Source organism: Mastomys coucha, unplaced genomic scaffold (assembly GCF_008632895.1).
Source record: "Mastomys coucha isolate ucsf_1 unplaced genomic scaffold, UCSF_Mcou_1 pScaffold7, whole genome shotgun sequence".
NCBI classification, from domain to species: Eukaryota; Metazoa; Chordata; class Mammalia; order Rodentia; family Muridae; genus Mastomys; species Mastomys coucha.
Window position 1 is genome coordinate 90,740,450 of NW_022196913.1, and position 7,228 is coordinate 90,747,677.

Genomic DNA, 7,228 nt, shown 5'->3' on the forward strand with positions numbered 1-7,228 from the left:
TCTTAGATGGTGCACTCCTGCCATCTAGTGTCTCCATCACACTTTGCAGGCATGCCTTTAACAGACATGGTTTCAAGGCTGAAAACCCAGAGCTAGATTTAATGCAGTGCTCAAAACTGGAGAAAACTCACCAAGAAGACCCACAGTAGTTTTGGATTCTCTTTGCCATTGACATTTAAGAAAGTCTTTATGGGTTCTGACTAGAAAATGAATCTTTTATCATGGTATCAGTCAACGCTAATATCAGATATGAACACTAGCATTTATTTCATGAGGAAAGAGGATTTTTAGCTTAGGGTTAAATCTCTCTCTCTCTCTCTCTCTCTCTCTCTCTCTCTCTCTCTCTCTGTGTGTGTGTGTGTGTGTGTGTGTGTGTGTGTGTGTGTGTGTCTATCACCTCTTTTCCCAAAAGGTTTGAAATGTGTTACAAACACTGCCTAGAGATTTTCTTTTTCCACAGCAGCAAACTGGATAATTGCAAAACAGAAAGGAAGAGCTGAGTATGGTGTAGCTGAGACATGCCAAGATAGTCAGAAATGACAGTGTGGAGACTTAGCAAGGGAAACATTTCAAGGACCAAGGCTGACAGGAGATGAAACTGCCTCAGGCTTCCCAATCCCTCAGGGAAACTGGCAATCTTATTGCTTTCTTCTTTTTCTTTTCTTCTTTTTTCATGGCGCCCCAAAGGTAATTCATTAAAATATTAATAGCTTCTGTTTGCTCTGGGGCAGTGAACTGGGACAGATCCAGCTGTACAGGAAACTAACGATATGGGGAAGATACAGATCTTGACCACGCACACTCTCTGCCTGAGAAAATCCATCCTGTAGCTATTTGGAGAGAGCCAGAAATCAGCTAGCCTAACCTTCAGCAGCAATATTTGCAGATAAATGGCCTCAGGTACAAAGTATATCACACATATATGCATTAAGCATCAATACAGATTTGGTTGTCATGATATAAAGTTAATATAGTATGTTTCATACATATTATTGCTAATGTGTATAAACATATTAAACTTGCAGTAACCCTCAGCAAAATAACCAAACAATAAGGGCAAGAATTTTTAAAAGGTAGTAAGAAAGTCTTAGGGTTATGTATTTACAATGTCCTCTTTTGAAATGATCCAATTCTGTACATGGGGTAGCTTCCCATGACTGTAATGTGACTGACCCTCTGATGAAACTTGCCAAGCACAAGTGTTTTACAAACATCATTTAATCATCTCCTAAGACTCTGACTTTTTTTTCTACATTCTATGTTGAAGCAGGTTTGTTGTGTTTAGATAACTGTGTATTAAGTAAGGCTGTAGTTATTGCTTAAATCAATTGCTAAATCATACACATATAAACACACACCAATCACACACACAAACACACAGACACACATACATACACACTGTTTTCCAAGAAAACTCTTCTTATATTTAAAATATTTGTCTCATTGGATCAACGCAAAGTTATGACATTAAAACTATGTCAAGGTTAATACTTGCCTGAGAAATAAGATTTATATTAAGCACGTTAAATAAAATCTCAGATCTGATACTTACAGAGTGTGTGGTGGTTTGAATATGCTTGGCCCATGGGACACAGCACTATTAGGAGGTGTGGCCTTGTTAAAGTAGGTGAGGCCTGGTTGGAGAATGTGTGTCACTGAATAGGCAGGCTTTTGAGGTTTCTTCCTCTAGGCAGGCTCTGCCCAGTGTTGAGGAGAGCCTTCTCCTGGCTTCCTGTAGAAGACAATCTCCTTCTGCTGCCTTCGGATCAGGATATAGAACTCTTGGTTCCTCCAGCACCAAGTGCCTGCATTGCACGCTGCTGCTGCCATGCTTCCCACTATGATGATGATGGGCTAAATGATCCTCAGGAACTGTAAGCCAGCCCCAATTAAATGTTCACCTCTATAAGAGTTGCCTTGGTCATGGTGTGTTCTCACTGCAATAGAAGCCAAACTAAGACATGGTGTATTCATAAAATAACACAACAGGCCCCTAATGTAAATCTATCTACTTATCTATCATCTATCTATCTATCTATCCATCTATCTACCTACCTACCTACCTACCTACCTATCTATCTCTCCATTTCTCTAGATACCTATATCTATTGATCGATCTATTTACCTATAGTGATATAGATGATACAGATAGAGCTAGAGAGATAGAAAGAAGGGATCTGTGAGATGGCTCAGCAGTTAAAGACATTGTAGTGCAATCCTGGTAACCTGACTTTGTTTTTTTGTTTGTTTGTTTGTTTGTTTTGTATTGTTTTCCATAGTCCTGGCTGTCCTGGAACTCACTCTGTAGACCAGACTGGCCTCGAACTCAGAAATCCACCTGCCTCTGCCTCCCAAGTGCTGGGATTAAAGGCATGTGCCACCACTGCCCAGCTGTAACCTGACTTTGATCCTAAGCAAACCAGGGCACACCAGGGCACATGCATATCAGTACTTGCATATCATGCACACACATGTAAATAATAATAATAATAATTTAAAATGAATTAAAGCAAGAACATGTTTATTACTGGAAAAATTACCTGTTATCTTTCAGTTCCAAACATTATTAATAATATTCATGTTTTAAAAGCTAGGACTCAGACAAAACCCCTCTTGAAGAAAATTTCATGTTCTAAGATATGTTAGCTATTCATCTTAGGAGAAAAAAATCTTAAACAATTTTATTCCTAAAGAGTTCTACTGCTCAGCCTTAAGTAGAATGGTAGAAGGAACTTCCCATAAGACTATAACACTCAGTGGTGAAAGGTGCTTCTTCTCTTGCAGAAGTTCCTAGTTTGGTCCCCAGCAGGCACCTTTGACAGCTCCCATCTTCCTGTAACTTTAGCTCCAGAGACTCCAACACCCCTTCTGGCCTTTGTGGGTCCATGCACTCACAAACACATACCACTCCTGAACTCTGCCTCTGTCTGTCTCTCTGTCTTTCTCTCTACCCCTCCATCCCTCTTTCCATCCCTTCCTCTTTCCCTCCCTCATTGCCTCTCAGTTTTAAAATATAATAAATAAATCTTACTTTAAAAGAGAATATAAAGTTTTTAAGAAAAGAGTGCAAAAAGGGAACAGAAAGTACCCTAAAATCACAAGATAAAAGATGGCATGCCTCCTCTGAGTTTCTTTATTAACTGCAATAGCAAGTAATTAACATACAATTTAAAATACAGTTTCATTAAAAAAAATGGCTTTGACTAATCTGTGTCTGGCATGTCTAAAGATCTGTCTGATAATGGGGGTAATTTTTTCAGAACCAGAAATTCTCTTTTATTGAAACTCCATGATAACCACATCTCCTCTGAAGAATGCTTAGACTTTCTGGTCATGCATACGGCCTAATAATATTTGATCTGGTCAAGGTCCTTGATATTTGAATCCAGTTCTCCTTGCTGTTTGGGTTTGGGTCAATTACCAGTCTTCTATAAGCCACTTTTCCTTATTGTTCAAATGAAGATAAGAATGGTCACAAAAGAAAACGCAGGTTTTGTAAGACAAAAGTTATGAAAAAACAAAAAAATTTTTCTTATTGGAGGTCACAGCTTTCATTGACCTTGGAAGTCACAGAGAAAGGAGAGTCAGAATGAACCAGACCTTAGTGCCTGTTCCTAACTAGCTGATGGGGGAAGTGCTTGCTCAGGCAAGAAGGTCCCAGGAGACAAATCTGCACCAATGTATCTGTCAGGATCATGGTCAGCTGTGTCAAGGGCTGAGAAAGAACACAATTCAAGTTTCTTAGTGTCCTACAATGGAAAGGTAAAAAAATAATTTTAGGCAACGTACAGAAACAGAAATTGGTTACAGAGTCTGTTGTAGTGCACTGAGTACCTGTAAGCTGGAACTCTTAGATAAGAACACTCACCCTACAATGAGCACTGGTGTGACCTTGCCATTGTTGAACCTCTCTCATGTTGTGCTTCCTTGTCGATATGACGGAATAATTACTGGGCAGCTTTGACCCATCTGACCCATCGCTAGTCAGAACTTATTATATGACAGAGACCTTATACACTAATTAGCGGATTAACTGGCTGTATTACCTGCATAAGGAAGCTACTATTGCTAAAATTCCCACTTTGTAAATAAGGCAGGAGGAGTGTAAATTACTGAGGATTACTGGGGCTACTAAGACATTATAAGGCAGAAATGAGACACGAACACCAAGATTTTAATTACAGTGGTACTCCCCCAAGACTTTCTCCTGCGTTGTCATTCAAAACTGTCCAGTCTAGTCCAGGTTCACTGTCTTGTTGTCTTTATTTGACCTCGATTTCCTCTGTAGCTAAGTGAGGGAACTGATCTAGAATCAGGCTCAATGTGCCTTTTCTCAAACACCCAGTCTGATCAATTTTAACCGAAGTTTCCAAGAGCACTGTGCTCAGAACAATGCTAAAATTATGTCTTGGGTCTGCAGGAAATGCTGCTGTGACTAATACAGCATGGTAAGGTAAGGCATAAGGCCTTGCAACACATATGCCATCCCTAGGAAACATAAACACCCTTCGAGCTGCTGTGCTTGGCTATAGAGAGCCTCCATTTTTCTTTTAGCATCTAGTTTAGTCAGACTGAGGAATTAACAGAAGGATTTTGGAAATGCAAGTGAGTCAGAAGTTTCCATTTTTTTAGTTCTGTACATTCCATTCTCCCTTTCTTCTTGTACATCGCCCCCTCCCCCATCTCAGCCATGATGCATGGTGGGCAACCTGGCTCCTCTCAAGTACTTCAGATGGTGGGTCAAAATCATTTGCGTCTCACTCTGTTCCCATGTTTTTAAAATACCAAGGGGGAAATTGACCAATCTTGAGTCAGGTGGCTACTCTTTGAGATGAGGAGGATCCAGGAGAGGGAACACACCTAATTATAGGTATTCCTACTTGGAATTGTAAAGGTGTAAATGACAGGAGAAAGGAAGTTCCCAGAACGAAAGAATGACTCTTCCAAGCAGACAAGAAAAGGAGGTTAGGAACACAAAATGGTAAAGTCTTCATTGAAGATGCCACAGGAAGAAAGAATTTCTGCCTCAGCAAAGGCTTTTTTCCTTCTTTATAAAACAAACCAAGCATGACTTAGACTCCGTCGTCTGTAGAACCAGACCCATCTCACCCCTTATTAAGACCTGAAAGGGAAGCAATCTAGATGCTTTAATTACCATGACTGGGAAACTGAAGAAGAGCCTCCCTTTGAAACGAATTTTTGTATCCTTCCATTAATTGTATCAGGAAATTGAAGAGACGCTTGAGTTTTATATATTTGATTATCTCAATAAAAATGTATTTTTGCTTCATTAGCAGTAAAATATATAAGGATGATGATAGATCATTCTAAGTATTATTTCCTTATTCCTGGTCTTAATCTCTATATTTAATAAGGAAGGGCCAGGTTCAATAAAGGGTGCATCTGGCTTCAAATGATTAATCGATCTTTATAGAATGCACATGCTAGCAATTCTTCGGGAAATTAGACAAGACACCATGAATCACGATTCCCTGCACACGCTCCTCAGCCCTCCCTACCAGCTTTGCTTTCACTAATCAGCTTCAATTGACTATCTCGGGGCATTTTTACAAAGGTGCATCCTATGTCTCTCACATCCTGAATTAATGCCGTGAATAATTAGCTCCAGGGACTGAGGTCTCTTTCATCTGCATGCAAGCCAACTAAATGGTTTTCCTTCACTGCTTGAAATGTGAGTCCCTTCCTTTCATCCCCCACTCTCCTCCTGGCTGCTGTAATTGGGATGTCAAATTGTATCATTCTGTAGGGAGCTGAACTTTCTGAGATTGGTCCAGGACAGACTTTTCTTGAGTTGGGGGGCAATTTTTCTTTGTAATGTCAGTTCCAATTCCTCTGGGCAGGAGATGAATTAGTCTTGTGCATTAACAAGGGGGTGAGCTATAGCCAGCTGCAAATGCTGCAGTTCCTGAGGAAATCACTGAGAAAAAACGCATGAGTGTATGGTGCAGTGCTGGCTTGAATGACAGGGGACATCTTCTAAAAAGGAAATGGAAGCCAAAAGCTAAAATAAACCCCTATGGATTCTTGTTGTCAGGGAATTTAGTTCTTTAACACTGTATGTATCTCCTTTATTGCTCCATCTCCAGAGACTGTAGCAGAACTACCAAATACCTGGTGTGCTTGCTGTCACTGCTGTTTAATGCTACCTGGGTAAGCCAGGCTGCTGATCATTCATGGCACTTTCCAGCTGAGCCCACATGTGCACTGGGATTGCCAGAGAGAACCCTACAGTTGATCAGAGTTGGCACACAAGATGGAACCTATTTGTAATTGCTGGTGTAGGCCATTGTAAGTGTTTAATAATATTTGTTGAATGTAAAAATAAATGAGGACAAGATTGTTGGAATTAGGAGATGTTGTGCCTCTCTTCTCTCTTGAATTTAGAGTGCATTTTGTTTTGTTTTGTACAAAGGCTTCCAGCAAATTACAGCCAATATTTTTAAATTTAGACCCATCACCTTAATTTAACATAAATCAGAGATAAATATCTATTGGTAGAAATTCAAGATTATCCTAGCATTCAGAATAAATGTACATGACTAAACTTTGGTAAAGTGGATCTCAGAATTTCATCTCTTAGCATGAAAGTTGAGCACAGCGATTTGGTTTGAAGTCAATGGGCCAGAAGATAAAATTCACGTCCTGAGTGCTGAATTAAAGACTGGGAGATTGTCAGCTCTGTCACAGACCTACTTCTGAGGGCAAGCTACAGCTGTTCAGTTCAACAAGGTAGTCCTGGGAATGCTGGCAGCAATAGGCAATGCTGGCGTATTAAACCTTGGAACCATGTCCAGCAGCTGCTTTGTAATCATGATTATTGAGAGCAAAGCATATCATCAGTCTTGTGACATCTCTGTCACCATTTTAGACACCATCCACTTGGCTGCTCTTTTGGAGTGAATCTACCTACAAGCATCACTATGGCAAGCTGGAATAGAACAGAGCGGTAAACAAGTGGCCAGCTATACACAGTACAGAAAAGAAAAAACATAGCTTATCACTCAAAGTTGGTTCACTACTAGAAGAATGGGGGAAATACTGGAACACTGCAAGAGAACGTCTGTGAACATCAGCAAACGGTACCACACTGCAAGAATTAATTATTGTGAAAACTGAAAAATTCACCTTCCAAGGTTTGAAAGACATTCCTATTTCTCAATACAAAGCACTAATACCACATACACACACACACACACACACACACACA